Here is a 16,046-nt window from a genome sequence, read left to right as displayed (position 1 = left end):
AAAACATTGTAAAAAACGTGACTAATTTAATTAATATATAAAACGTAAAGTAATTAAAAATGAAACTATTATTATAAAGAGCAAAACAGCATTGAATTTTAACATGATGTTTAAAAGTAAAAATTATAATGCAATTTTTTACAATTAATTTTTGAGTAAACTAGTAATTAGACAAATGAAAGTATAAAGAGAAACTCGTAGCTCATAAAATGGGTAAAACCTTAGGATCAAGGAATGTTATGCAGTTGAAAATGTGTCATAGAGTGACGTGGGTTGCTAACTTTTCACGTCTGTCGGTCTGTTAAACTATGAGTGGGACATCATTAATAATACAGTGTTCGCATCCCTGCATACATAAGTACGTTTTACTTAAAAGACAAAATGTTTTCCTTTGTTAGAAATAGTTTTTGTATATGGACGTGTGTATATACAAGTTTCGACTAATAGTTTTTTAACATCTTAACGCTATCTTCAACTCAGACAGTTGTGTCAATATCAGTAGTTATAAACAACATTTATAGTTCAGAAATGTTAAGTAATTTTCTAAGTTCTAACGCATATCTTTATTTACGTAACTAGGTTGGCAAACAAGCGTACAGCTCACCTGATGATAAGCAATTACCGTAGCTCATAGACACCTGCAACACCAGAAGCATCGCTAGCGCATTGCCGACCCCATCCCCAATCCCCCCGGACCCTTACTCGCCAGCAGGAACATAATACTGCTTGAAGACAGTATTATTTAGCTGTGACCTTCTGTAAGGTCGAGGTACTTCTCCAGTCGGGCTGCTCCATATTTTAGGCAGGAAACTTCCTGCTGTGCTCTACCTCAGTTAATGAACATTTTATCAACTATAAAATAGCAAAGTAAATTATTTTCAAGGAATAATAGTATTTTTTTGTTATACGAGTATATTGAAATTCAGTTAACATATTAGGACCCAACATTGATGAGCCGGTGAAGTGAATATTGAAAAATTGTTTTAATACTTACACTTCTCTTGTTACCGAAAAAATAATTATTCAATTTTGATGTTCACTTTCCACAGACTTATCTCAAGTCAGTAAAAGTATCAGATTTCTTATAAACCGTTACATAAACTATGAAATATATGTAGTTTGATATACTTTATCTTTCGGTTCAAAGACATCAGCCGAATACATATGACGTAGATCTCACTGCTACATGAGTATGTCATCTCGCAAAGCATCGCACGCGCGATCAGTCACGCTTGGCTTCGTCCGCAATATTGCAAATGGCTGCCTGCTGCGTTTGAACACAATATTCTAGATTACATTATATGGGCCATTGTGGTGTAAATTTAGCTCACACGGGAATATCATCTAAGATAAAGTGTATTGCGACGACTACCGAGTTCAGCCGTTTTCGGATGCCAAGTTTTCACTCACATTCATCTGATATTAACATTATTAGATATTTGATAATATTATAGTAGAAGATATTTTTTTAAACATTTTTGAATAGATATTTTTTTGTTTATTCGAACTAATAATTTCGCATTACATAATACATATTTATTTAAGTTTTTTAAAACAGTTAAGATATACAGCCATATCGTTCCTTTTTCAAGAAGTTATTTAGCGCTATTTATAAGTGTAATAGAACTTTTAGTGCCAGTATGACCGAGCTTTACTTGGTATTTTATTTTATTTTTATTTTATTTTATTTTTATTTGGGAATTATTCTTTTTTTTTTGGTAAAAATCCTGTTTTTTGGAAATTATATTTAAATACGAATTTCATACTGATGAAATATGAATAATATTTTTCGATCTTACCGACATAATAATAATAAAATATTAACTGGCTATTTAAATAAAAAATCAATAAAGCAAAAAAAATAAAAGGCTTTGAGACTTACGGATTCGAACTGGGGTCTTCGAGTTTAGAGACCGACCGGCTTCCGACCTGAGCTATCAGAACGTTGTAGACGGTGGCAAAATTTACTATCGTAAATGATATTGTAACAGTTTTTTATTGCCACACACACACACAGATAAAACGACATTTTCTAAAAATAAATCCTAGCGAGATCGATCTATCGCTCCCAAAACCGTCTGCATACCAAATGTAATGAAAATCTTTCAAATCGTTTCCAAGATTCATATATATATATATAAAAGAATTACTCTGTTTAAATTAATTAGATTAAAATATATACTAGAAAATACAAAGCAGAAGATTTTGTTTATTTGTTTAAATGGGCTAGCAGGAACAGTATGTTGGATATGGTATGCATAGTCCATTTATCGAGGAAGGTTATAAGCTTTATAATACGTTTTTTTCTCAAATTAAATCGAGTGAAGCGCGGGACACAGCTAGTGTGAATATAAGGTGGTTGTAAAAACTTAATACCGACGCCTTATACAATAAAAACTTTCGTCATTAAATCTTGTTTGTAAGGTATACAGACCAGTGAAACTACTAAGTGCCTTAGCACGTGAGATGTCACGACCACTTTATTATAAATAGAAATATATTGCAGAATATATGTACATATTAGTAAAAAAACCTTTTAATCAAGAACATGAAATTTTAAATTTAATCATCTTATCAAAATGTATTAAGAAAACATTTTAGATCACAAAATGCTTTCAAGTATCACGAGGAATACTTATCACAAGTATATAATAATTAAGAATTTTTTGCTTATAAGTCTTCCTTCAGACATTTTAATTAATAGAACATGATCACTCTGGATCATTATTAGCCTTATAAAGAATTTAATTAACGCTTCAGTCACGGAATCGTATGAAATGAGATACCTACTTATCAAGGAAAGTTCGTAATTTAATTGAGAGCAGGTGCTACACAAAATGAATCAAAATTAATCTGACGCAACTTGTCTATCCACGTCCACTTTCAGCTTTAATTATCGCTGTGTATTAATAAACAACGAGTTCGCATATATTAAATTAACGGACACACCGAATGATGTGATAAAAAATGTTTATTTGTTCAGGATGACTATGATATTGTCACAAAGAAATATTTATATTGCATTCATAAAACAAATATTATATTACACTTATTTGAATAAAATTAATGGCAAGACACATCTGTGAACAATGCGGCTTTTTACGACCGTTTTTAACAATTTATATCTGATTTTGGCTTACTCAAAGTTCTATCTCTTGTAAGCGAAATGATAGAAAGATTGTTGAAACCGGTCTTCTGTAGATACCGCATTTTCATCAGTTGTAGGTCTGTTTAATTAATAATAGTAATTATTCTAATTTTTCTCTCTGTCGATTTAAGAATTCTTGGTAAATTTTAATCAATTATACTCTGATTAGAGAGTTTAAAACCTCATTAATTAGTATATGTAATGTAATGTTATAAATTTTAGAACGAAAATTAATTATTTTTAATGTCGGGTAATATTAAACTTTAAACAAAATAATTTTAGATCAACTCGTATTCTAATCGATTTAATCATTAAAATATACTAAACATTATTTGTACTTAAATAAAACACGGCAAAATAACCTCTCACGTCTTGAAAAAAAATGACTACGGATTACAAAATCTGAAATTAAAATATACCCCGACTTCTTCTTTCTTCTCTTCTCTTCTTCTTTCTAATATATATATATATCTGGACACTCGTTATTTTTTTAACAGCGTGATCCCGATCCCGTGGGAATTATGGAATAATAAATATATGTTGTTATGTGACCTAATTTATCTTATTTTGGGATTTTAGTACTTTTTGCTCGCAAAAATTGTAGTATTAATTTGAAAAATGTTTGGTTATTTCATACATACCCGGGCAGGTAATAGCACGCGGTAAACGTGGTTTTCCTGATTTCACGGGAATCCCGGGATAAAAAGTAGCCTGTGCTAATCCACAACCTCTACTATCCTTCAGTGAGTCTCATACAAATGGTTCAGCTTTTCTGGAGACCGACCCGGACTAACAGAAAGATACACAAACAATTAGACAAAAAATTTAAAATCGTTTGTTTGTGTTTCAGTATCACTTGAAAAACAGTTATTTTGAAATCACAGACAGACACTTCGATTTTATTTATCTGTATAATTGTATGCCCGTTGGCGCAGTTTGTAGTGGTATGCTTTCAGTTCCGCAGGTTGAGGTTCGATTCCCGCCTGAGTCGGGGTGTAATATTTGTATTCATTTATTTATAAATGTATTATTTCTGTGTATAATTATTAAAAAAAATGTTGTATCAATCGGCTGTTACCTATACCACAAGCATTAAGTTGTTTACCGTAGGAACATATTATTGTATGTGCATGTTATATTTTATTTATATAGATGTATAGATTATAATAACCTATATAATATGAAAACCCATTTTTTTGCGACAGTGATGTGTTTACAGAAAGAAAAAAAAACATTTATAAACAAACTTTCATTAATACGCAAATTAAATAAAGCAAAATATTTCTTATTCATCAAACGTCGATTACAACTGAACATAATCTGGCGCTCGTCCAAAAACCGCCCAATTCTTTATTTGCCGAAAAGAAACTTTGCTTGTTATCGCAAAAATATCTGGACTCACAACATAGCCTTTATAGAAAAAGTTTTGAGTGCTGCACGTCGGAGTATTGAACCATTGACCCGTCGTAGTTCGATATAAGTTTTGATCATCGGGAAATAAAATATAAATGTAATCAGGAGGAAAATTATCATCTAGATAATTAATATACACAATTAGAACTGTGTGTCTAAACTGTATTAACACTGCACTGTATACTACAAAATTATAGGACACATTAAACGTCAGTTTAATAAAAAAAGAAAATGAAGTTTCTATATAAAAGCAGTAACAATTAAAAAAACCATTTTATTTATTATTCAGAAAAATGTTCAAAATCGAACACCCTAATTAAAGATGTTCGATTTTTGCATTAACTAAACCTATTTCGAATTTAGCAATTCCACATTCATAAATTTGTGCAATGTCGAATAGAAAGTATAATTATTTTCAATAATCTGTTTTAGACAGTCATAATGAACTAATTTTAGAAGCCATACTCTAATATTAATCATAATGTATTTGACGCCATTATCACATTTAAATTAATTTGTAAATAAGAGACTTACAAATTCAATCCCAGATTAGAGTGCTGCCTTTGTTGGCAACATTTTAATATTTCATGTTTTACAAACATTAGACAACTCGGAGAAGTTATTATCTATGCACGATTCTTTATTTTATTATAAGCCAGTGTTAAGTACTTTAAGTTTTGTTTCCTTTGTTCGACCTTCCAAAACAAACATAATAAATATGTTTACGAATTTTGTAAATTCTTATTTAATGTTTGGTGTTAAATTTGAGGGTTATATTTAGATAGGTTTAAAAATACATATAAATAGACATTATTACTTTAAAAAATCGCGTATTTCACTTCTCAAATTAGTTTCAAAAACAAGAAAATAAAAAAAATGATCAAACCTTTTTTTCGTAAATTTTTACACATTTTTTTTTTATTACAGGAACTTGACAGTATCTTTATATATCACTGTGAAACAACAAATTGAATAAACTATTGCTATATTTTTAGTTTAAAATCATACATTTACTTTTAAAGTCTTTAAAAAAACGTTACGTTTCACATTAATAAATAATTCCTTTAAGTTATATTTCTCAAATATACATAGCAATACAAATATACTTTCATTTGAATAACTGAAAGACGTATCATGAAACGAAAAGCTAAACAAAAGCTTGCCTTCTGGTATCACACGCTAATATGACGGCTACGGCATACGCAATGAGATAGAATAAACAAACCAAATTGGTGCGTATGCCATACACAGTCATCCTCACTCTATATTGATCCTTATCTACATATACATAGAGACTAAATTATATAAAAATGTAAAGCTTAATCACGTAATGCAAAGTGAAATTTTATGCCCTCGTAAAAATACACGTGCTAACCGTTCGTATTGTGTACATTAGGCCACAGATCAAATACGAGTTATTTAATGGATTATTGTTGTCATTAAAATAAGAATTATATGAAATGGTACATGCTTTTGATGTAGATTTTTATATCTGAATGACAGCCATATTATTTTATTATAAAATATGTTTGAAATGTACTGTAAATAACGTTCAATGAAACATAAAAACGACGAGTTTTTAGCTCTATGTATCTCGCTTTTTGTATAAGAAAGTAAAAATGTCTAGTCTCAAATACATGTATACTAAAGAATATTTTTAAACAGTCGAATAGTTATCTGAAATCAAGATTAATCAGCAAATTTACCGTTAAAGAGTACTTTTTTTTACGTACCGAAAACAGAAAAACCATTTTTTTTTCGTGATGGAAAAACGTAACTCGTTGGGTTGTAATTATACCGCTCTTAAAGAGTAAGTTTCAGAATTAGTCCTATTTTTACTACTATTTCGTGTATATAACTTTGGGTAAACTCAATATTTGATTCCGAGACATTTCTTAAACTTTTTAAGTATCTATTTTAGAGTATTAATTTATTGTAGAGTTTTGAGCATTGGTGAATAATGATACAAATGTATATTATCATGAAATGTTGTATGTTCTGTTCTTTACATGTTTTATTATTTAGTATAATTCTTACCATGAACAATTGTTAATCGTAAGGTGTTAAAATTACGCTAATATTGAAAAAAAATATATCGTAATAAACAATTTCATAAAAATAAAAAATTACGGATAAAACTTAACCATTTTTCTTATCTTGGTTTTTAAGACAACAAAGAGCACTTGCCTTGACACGTAATGAATGGGAAGGGGTATAGCGCAGGTAGGAGGCAAAAAGGCAGTTACAAGTTCAGCAGAACCCTGGGACGCCGACAATGACGGATTAATGGAAGGAGCTATAATTTAAAACGCTCCAGAAAACTAAAACGCAATGCAGGTAGTGTGGATTAATCGCCATTTTTAAACTACTTTCCAATGGAACTTGAAATTAATGTTTTAGTAATTTAAGGAAGATTACTTAGCAGTGTTGCTGTTTCGATGGAATTCTAATTTCAACCCGTTTTTTTGTTTCAGGTATGTAATCGTTTCGTCATAAGCTGAGGTAAACATTATAAAACCCTTATTCTTATTAAAGTTTTAAATATTACGTTAAAACTAATTTATAATATAATCTCACCAAATAAACTCCTAGCGTCTGCGGCGAAAATATCACAAAGTATATCAAATGAAATTAATTTAGAAATGTTACGTCGGAAACTAGGTGGCTGCTCGCATCGGAGCGTGCGAAACTTCGACACTAAACAAAAGGTGAAATTCTGAAAGAAAATAAAGGAAGCAAGGTAAATAAAAGAGAGCAGATGTCAGAAACACGGGAGCCGAACAAGTTTGCGGTGCCTGCAGTCACGAGCTTTCACCATTTTTACGTATAATCTCATTTAAAACTTAAATATATTAAGTCGACATTTAAAAATGTAAATTACAGTTTTTTTAAGCCTTGATGAGTTTTAGAAACATTCACATATTAGTTTATTTTGTTATCCTGAACCCTAATATGATTTTTTTGGGATACAAATTCTGATTCATCAATATAAAAATAAGCCATACAAAACAAACGATATACATATATACCTTTGAGCGACTGAAAGCAACCAAATATCACACAAAAGATACAAATAAACATATCCAATGAGAAATGTAGCAATAAAACATCGCGACCTACTTATGTCTTGAGCAGAAATTCGCTTTCTAGAAATTATTTTCAATGGCGTAGCGTTCGATACGAGTGCCACCCTTCCGTGAGAATGGTTTGAGAATTTCTTCTTTATAGCGCATTTGTAACAGGCTTCGAAACTAGACTTATATTCAATTTGAACGAAACCAAGCGTTCACACATATTTTAATATCTTGGTTATTTCCAACTTAGAGTTACGCGGTTTTTGAACGTTATTTAAGTTATGTAATTGTAGCTCAACCTGGTCAGTCTAACTAGAATTTAGCAACATTTAATTTTAGTTACAGTTTCGTAGTGTTATATCCTTTTAAAAGTTGAAGTGGTCCCTAAACTACGTCACAACTCAACTTAAAGTAGGAGGTGATCTATAAATTCTCTCCGCCCTATTGCGAGAAATTTTCGATAGGTCTCTACATCGTTATTCCATCGTCCTCGTTGAATGCTACGTTCCTCGGGGCTTAGAGGCCCTTTTCAACCCCTGGGAACGGCCTGAAAACCAGAGCCTATTCATTTAGCTACCTATCTTTAGAAGCTGTGGTAATTGAAAGGGACATTGAGGCGACTTATTGGAGTGGAACTGATAGCAGAAATGTATTGTGGCATATTCGGTTTGAACAAATACTTTTTTTTAGTGCTCTTGAAATATCGGCTAAAGAAAAATAAAATAAATCCAAAGATGAGTATTTGAAGTTACGCTACAAATTCATTATTACTTTTCATAAAATAAAATAAAAACAAAAACATTTTAATACTTTAAATAAATAAATAAAATATGTCTTTTATATTATTTTTAACTATTATCACAAATTTATTAGTAGATTCTCTTTGTTCTGTAAGATTTTATTTAAAAACGCCGTTTAATTTGTTAAATGTATCGGAATATTGTATCGACATTGGAAAACCAGTAGGTACTCGCTACACTTAAGTTTTCAAAGAATTCTAACTTAGTTCGTATGTATTGAGTTACAAGAGCTCTTTGTAAAGGTTTAGTGGTACATAGTTTTGTAACTTGAGTAGCAAGTCGTATAAATATCGACATATACTAAAAATAAAGAACGTCTGGTGATCGTATATTACACTTTTGACATGCATATGTATCATCATTATATTTTAAATATCTTTCATTTAGTTTCTCTCCAAAGCAAGCTCTACATACACATTCCTAATTAAGAAAATCCATGGACTTGGCTAGGTTAGTGACGAACTTTTCAAAAAGGACTAAGAAAGAAGAAAGAACTAAAAAAAAGAATTTATCTTGATTAAAGAAGGGAAATTATGAATATGGATATTAATTTAAAATAAACAACTTAAAAATATTTATGTTTTGCGTGTGGTATGTGTAGTTTAACACACATTAATTCACGCCATTTTTGGCGCCAACTTGTTGATGCATATGTCCAGCAGTGGACTGCGATAAGCTGAAGTGATGATGATGGTGTAATCTGTAGATTAAATATATTTACATATCTTCATACTTTTAGAGTACGTTATATGTAACATAATTAATGAGAATGATGTAATTTAGTGTCACGAAGAGTAAACAACTACTACGAAAAATATATCGCAAATCTGAGCCGTTATAACAAAGCATTTTTTATAATTTGCAATTTGTATTGCAACTAGCGACCCGGCTTCGCACGGGTGCAAGGCGTCTTTAGATTACACGTTGTTACAGAGTGCATTGAAAAAATAAAGGTTCACTGCTCGTGCAGGTGATAGAGTGATAATATGTAGCCTATATGTTGACCCGACTTCATAATAATATTCGTGCCAAATTTGAAGTAAATCCATGCAGTACTTTTTGAGTTTATCCCGGACATACCTACAGACAAACAGACAAACAGACAAAAATTCTAAAAACCATATTTTTGGCTTCGTTATCAATTGTAGATCAAACCCCAAGTATTCTTTAAAAAAATATATTAAATGTACAGTTTTTCGACTTTCCTACCATTTTATTATATGTATAGACTACATAACGCACGTACCTTAAAAACTACAATCAAATGTTGTACAACCAACGTTAACAGAGGTATCTCATATTTGTCAACGTTATTTTATCAGAAACCACGCGGGGACAGAGAGCTTGAGTAAGGGTAAACATCCACTCTCTGTAAACTTAAAGTCATGGACTTTCTACTTAACAAAATAGTTAAACTGTACCTTACTCAACTGTAATACTTTTTAAATATAGAAAGGTAGAAAGGCATTATAAAAAATAAAATACCAAAAATAATATTGCTGAAAATAAAATGAAGAACTTCCTTTAAATTCGATAACTTTTAGGGAATGTTAGGTACGAGAGGAGTTTTTTGGTTATCAGTACTATTTTTTTAATTATGCGTCAGTTGATTTAATAAATAAATATCTGTCTGCATGTATCAAAATCTGTCTGTCTGTCTATCTGTCTGTCTGTTTGTTTCGGCTAATCTCTGAACCGGCTGGAGTGATTTTGACGGGAATTCACTGGCAGATAGCTGATATAATTAGAAGTAACTTAGGCGACTTTTATTTTAGTTTTTATTTTTATTTTAAAACTCCCCGAAGACTTTTAGACTCTGTAATAACTTTTTGTTAAATTCTACGCGAACGGAAGTCGCGGGCACAGCTAGTTCTAAATACAATAATATGAACTATTTAAAATTCGACAACTTAATTTTTTATGAAAAGTTGTTTTTAGCAATATAAATTGAGGTATAGCTATAATAACATAGTTTATTCATTACGCTTTATTGATTTAATAAATATAATATTTAGTAACAGTATTTACTAAGATAGTTCATAGCGCTACACATGTGGTGGACAGACAGCGTAAACAAAGTCGCACAGAAGCTAGTAGGTAAACATGCAAATTCCCAGTTCTCAACACTGTTTGCTTTAGAACGAAAACTTAGTCTCTACATTGTATAAAGACGTCTCTCGCTGCGGTACGAGGTTAATTGAATGATACCTAATGTAATTGACTAAACTTTCGCTGTATATTTTATTTATATCTGAATTTAATCTGTGTGTGTCCCCACCGTGCCTCGAAGAACACGAAAAGCAGTCCCGGATGTTTCATAGACACCTGATGATAATTGTTGTTCGTTGTAGGGTAATTATCCACCAACTCACAGTGGACTAAGCTCCGACTCTTCTCCTATATGGAGAAGAGACCTTTGCCAAGCAGTGAGACGTTACAGGCTAAATCAATCCACTCATTGTAAAATTGACTTGTATAAGAAGTATGTAAAATATTTACTATTAATGCAAAATCATTAAATAAGTACTAACACTTAGTAAATTGGGACATAACATGATTAATATTTTGAGATCCTCGATATTTTGAAAACTAGTTGCGTGACCACAATAATCGAGCGAATATATCGCAGTAATTTGTTACAATGAAAGCTTAAAAATTTATATTCTCACTCTTATTATCTTGAAATTGTATGTGATAATGTAAACAAATTTTATGTTTTGTAAGAAGTTGCATGTTTCTAAAATAAGTTTATGTAGAGCAAGAGCAAAGAGCAATGTAATATATTATACAGCCAGCGGCGAAACATTTTCGAACGGCTGCAGTACAGTACTATTTCGTTTTACGTTGTGTAATTTTAGTGAATTACTATTGAATTAACTGTTACTTAATTTCACATTAAACAGGAATGTAAAAATGTAGTACGTAGTTTTGTTTTTTAATTTAAACCAAACTAAATATCGATGATTGTAATTTTATATTTACTTTGAATCCATCAATGCAAAATGTTAACAAAGACGTATGTTTTGTAAAACTTGGTACTAGTAACAATGAAATATTAAAGTTTTAATCCAAAATTTGCGATACGGATAAATATTACATACATTACATTAATGAAAAAGTTTATGCTACACGATACAAGGTAAATAAAAATCTCTTTGACTTTTAGCATTGCATGTTTACACAAATATTGCTGCAACAGGATATGAAACATATAAAACAAACAAACCAGACCAGAGCTTTGAGCAAATATTAAAAAATCGCTAAAATATACGAATCGTACGACTTATGAAAGCATTTTTCATAAACGGGTATCGAGCCTGCTACCGCTACTTTATTAGTCAGTTGCTTCAACGACTGAGCCAACGGATCGTTTTGAGTAATAATTGTTTTTTTAATTTAACATTACTCTTTTATCTTAAAAATTCAAAATTAATATTAATAACTAGCTGGGCTCATAACCTTCGGGTCTTATTTTAAAATTATTTCTTAGGTTCAACACGTGATAACTGAATACCGGGGCGTGTGGATAAACTCGGGCTAAATTTGACTTTATAATTCTTCACGGGATCATCGATGAAAGAAAAACAACGTGAGAAAAATTGCATATTTAAGATAAGTTTTTTTTTTTAAATATATAACAGCAAACAACTGAACGTCTTACCTGATGGCAAGCGATTACCGTTTCTTATACACGCCTGCAACACGAGAAGCATTGTATACGCGTAACTGACCTTTTCACCCCACCCCCCACCCCCCCCCATGGTCACCTTACTCAACACAGAAACACAGTACTGCTTGAAAGCAGTATTATTTAGCTGTGATCTTCTGTGAGGTCGATGTATTTCTCCAGTCGGGATGCTCCAAATTTTGAGCAAGATATTCCCTGCAGTGCCCCGCCTCAGTTAAGTTTAACAAGTTCAATTCTTTCCATTGAAAACATTTTGAAAATAAAATGCATAAAGAGATGAACACCACCATAATATCTACAATCGGAATTAAAACTAAAACTATAATATTTATCTATCTATATGTGTATTTCTTGGCCACACATTACGAAGAACTTAAATGAATTAAAATAAAAACTTGACATGATTTGACAAAATTTTATTAACGTGCTAAAAGTACTGAATATTTTTCACTCGAAATCAATAATAACTATGCTGGGGGAAGGGAAGGTAGCCAAAAAGGTAATCATAAAATGTGGATACAGCTTGTAAGAAACATATTTGTTTGAATTCAAAACATATCTCTAGGTTTACATAATTCACATACTTGCATTTTGTTAGTAACGTACTCCTAGCCTCAAATCTTCATGTGTAATTTATTTACTTGTATATCATCACTCGTGTAACACATTACAACAAAATAATTACCGGTATTATGTTTTGACGATGATTTATTGCTAGCAATTTAAGGCGAAATGTTCTGTATTATTTCATTCAAACACGTTATGTAAACACATACGCTGAATCATACTTCGTTTTTAATAGCATTTCGTGAGCTATTTCAGTTATTTATTTAGCAAAACGTATAAACAATTTACATTAACATTAAACAAAAGAAAAGCTCTGAAACTATATTCTTTTACTGATTCGATTTTAATAATTCTTTCCATATAATAAAGTTGCATTATTTGCAGCAAAAAAGGCTATATCATCGAAGGTGATACCGCGTGGGACGTTTAGTCTAACGTGTCCTTGTTAATTTTATTGTTACCTCCATTCTTTTGTTTTTTCTTTTGATTTCATCTTTGTTTAACTACACTAATAAATGTTTCAGCCCTACGGTTTTATTATATTCTATATCGCTTACGTGTTTGAAACTCTTTGTATACCAAATGTTTTTGATCTTTTGTTAATTTCAAAATTTTTGAAAAATTGTTAAATAATAAATAAGTTTATAGTAGTTACTACACTAAAATTTTAATACATGTGCAATCTGTATTATATATTTACATATAAATTCGTTGAATCATTTGCTCGTCACGAAATCTCTAAAACCGCTGGATGCATAAAAATGAAATTTGGCAGGGAGATATGTACTCGTAGTTTATATTTAGTAGATGTCCGCTAAAAACGGATTTTTCCATAGTCTAAGAGCTAAGTAGAGTCTAGGGGTCACAGAAGTTTGTATGAAACTCCTCCAATTTCTTTTGCTTGAAGTTTTACAGATAAATAGTTAATATTTAGTAGACATCTACTAAGAACGGATTTTGCAACTAGGACCGCATTGAAGAGCTACAGATATACACGCACAGGAGAGATACAGATGTTTTTCGTGATCTGGCCATTTGCGTGTGTGTATTTAGTGTGTCGTTAGAAAATATTTGTACAACTTTTTTTACAATTGCAAACAAAATATACATGATGTTTTATACGTAAAAATAATCATTATGATTCTTGGTGAATAAATGTAGGGTCATTCGCTTCTTTTATACTATGCAATGCTTAATTATATTGCTTAGAAAATTATCGTTGAATGGTTGGCACTTAAATCGTTGAATACAAAAGATGTTTCACAAACAAAAAACATTGAAATTAGAACAATTACGACAATTGTCATAAATCCTGTTTCGGCATAGATATCATAAGAGAAATCGTTCAATTCCTTTATTAGCTCGGGGACTACATTTTCAATATTTAATAGAAAGAAAATAAGTATATTTCCAGATAATGGCATGTGAAATGAGTTTTCGTATAATCCTTATTTGATCTGGGTCACCCGGAGCGGTCGAGCCGATAACAAAACAATAACAAAAGGTTATTAAAGTTCGCTTCGATTCGAGCTCGGGAAAATAAGCGTTATCTGGAAATAGTTTTAAATAAAACGTATGCAACTACGTAAGTTATACTACATCATTAATTTAAATACTAAGCAAACAAGTCCTTATTGTGTATAATCTGTTGCAGGGCTGTATTTAAAAGATCTATATAATTAGTTGACTTTAATTTTTTTTTTGGAATTAAATATTTTTAAATATATACTTCTAAATCTTACTAATCCAAGAACATTAACAAATTAAAAAAAAAAACGTTTACTGTGCAACGTATTTTTTTTATAATTTAACTCGAAACAACTGAGGTAGGGCACAGCAGAAAACGTCCTGCTCAAAATATGGAGCAGCCCGACCTCACAGAAGATCACCGCTAAATAATACTACAGTGTTGTGTTCCTGTTGGTGAGTAACCAGAGCTCCTGGGGGAGATTGGGGGTAGCTTCTGGTGTTGCAGGCGTCTATAAGCTACGGTAATCGTTTAGCATCAAGTGAGTCGTACGCTTGTGCTGACCTAATTGTATTTTTAAAAAAAACATTAATTTGATATTAATAAGACCCTATGTATACTTGGATTGCAAATAAACCTATCAATTAGAATTTCAATTGGTTTTATGTACCATTTCAAAAAAACAAACAAGGAATCTATTATTCTTATTAATCATACAAGCAACAATACGGCACAATGAGCATATTCAACAAAACATCTAATCTTACATACGCACCCGAATTACAATATATCGAACACAAAACATACGAATACACACGGGTACATATTAAATGTCGAATAGGCTTGATTGAATGATTGAATCGGGTTCACCCTCGATGTGAATGCTGCCTAATCAAGCACGAATCGGTGTGTCAGCCATACGACTGTATGACTCTGTTATGATATTGTTACTATAACAAACAACATATTAGCAGAGCCGCATCTAGGCACTTGCAAACAGTAAACGAACCAGGGGCGCCAACTTTAGAAGGAAAGAAAAATCAGGGGTAAGGACAGGAGTTCTTTTAAATTTATATAAAAACTAGCTGTGCGCGCGACTTCGTCCGCGTGATGTCTGGCTCGAACTTGGGGAGGCCTATGTCCAGCAGTGGACTGCAATAGTCTGAGCTGACTGACATCTATATGCACTTAGTAAAAAGCGGTTATTTGAATATTACCATCAGACACTCCAATTTTATTTATTTTATACATATAGATGTATAGATAAATTATTTATTTTTCTGTGTGATAAATCATTATTGGATAGTGGAAGAAATGTTGTTTTACGGATAAGTATGACGTTTATATTTTTAGTAAGTAGTGAAAATAAGAATGTTTATAACAAAATTTAATGGGATATTAAATATTGACATGAGTTAAGTTTAAAGTTAATTGAAACATAAACTTTGTTTTACTCTGGTAGCTTTTAAGATTTATTTTTGCAGACATTTAGGGATTTTATTATAAAGAATAAAATCTTGCACATATGATTTCATTTAAGGAAATACGTGTTCACGTTTTGCTGATAACGGCTTCTATAACCACGGGTAACCTTCTATAATATTGAACTAAGGCTATTTTCATTCAATATAGAAAATTTTAACAAAAAAAGAAGAAAAGTTTGTAGTGGTCCTAATTTCTACTCCGCGGGTTGCGGTTTCGATTCCTGCCTGATTCTGCTTGTAATATTTCTATTTATATATGTAATATTTCTATGTATAGTTATATTTATCAAAAAAAAAAGTATTTAGCTATATCAGCCGGCTGTTGTCTATAACACAAGCATTAAGTTGCTTACCATAGGAAAAGACGACCGTGTGTGTATGTTAAAAGATATTTATTTATTTAT

At 31.1% G+C, this 16,046-nt stretch overlaps 2 long non-coding RNA genes across 2 annotated transcripts in view; one reads left to right on the top strand and one right to left on the bottom strand.

Moving 5' to 3' along the window:
- Positions 1–7,458, top strand: part of LOC123662226 — a 100,207-nt gene extending 92,749 nt beyond the window's left edge. Inside the window, exon 3 of the long non-coding RNA XR_006744456.1 lies at positions 7,036–7,458. This is a non-coding gene — a long non-coding RNA (uncharacterized LOC123662226). The remainder of the gene's footprint in view (positions 1–7,035) is intronic.
- Positions 572–12,166, bottom strand: LOC123662227. The gene is made up of 2 exons (XR_006744457.1): positions 12,097–12,166; positions 572–604 (listed from the first exon to the last, which is right to left on the bottom strand). It is a non-coding gene; the product is annotated as an uncharacterized LOC123662227 (long non-coding RNA).
- Between the last annotated feature and the right edge of the window lie 3,880 nt (positions 12,167–16,046).

The sequence above is a fragment of the Melitaea cinxia genome, chromosome 18, assembly GCF_905220565.1.
Source record: "Melitaea cinxia chromosome 18, ilMelCinx1.1, whole genome shotgun sequence".
Classification (NCBI taxonomy): domain Eukaryota; kingdom Metazoa; phylum Arthropoda; class Insecta; order Lepidoptera; family Nymphalidae; genus Melitaea; species Melitaea cinxia.
This window is presented reverse-complemented; position numbering and strand designations above follow the sequence as displayed.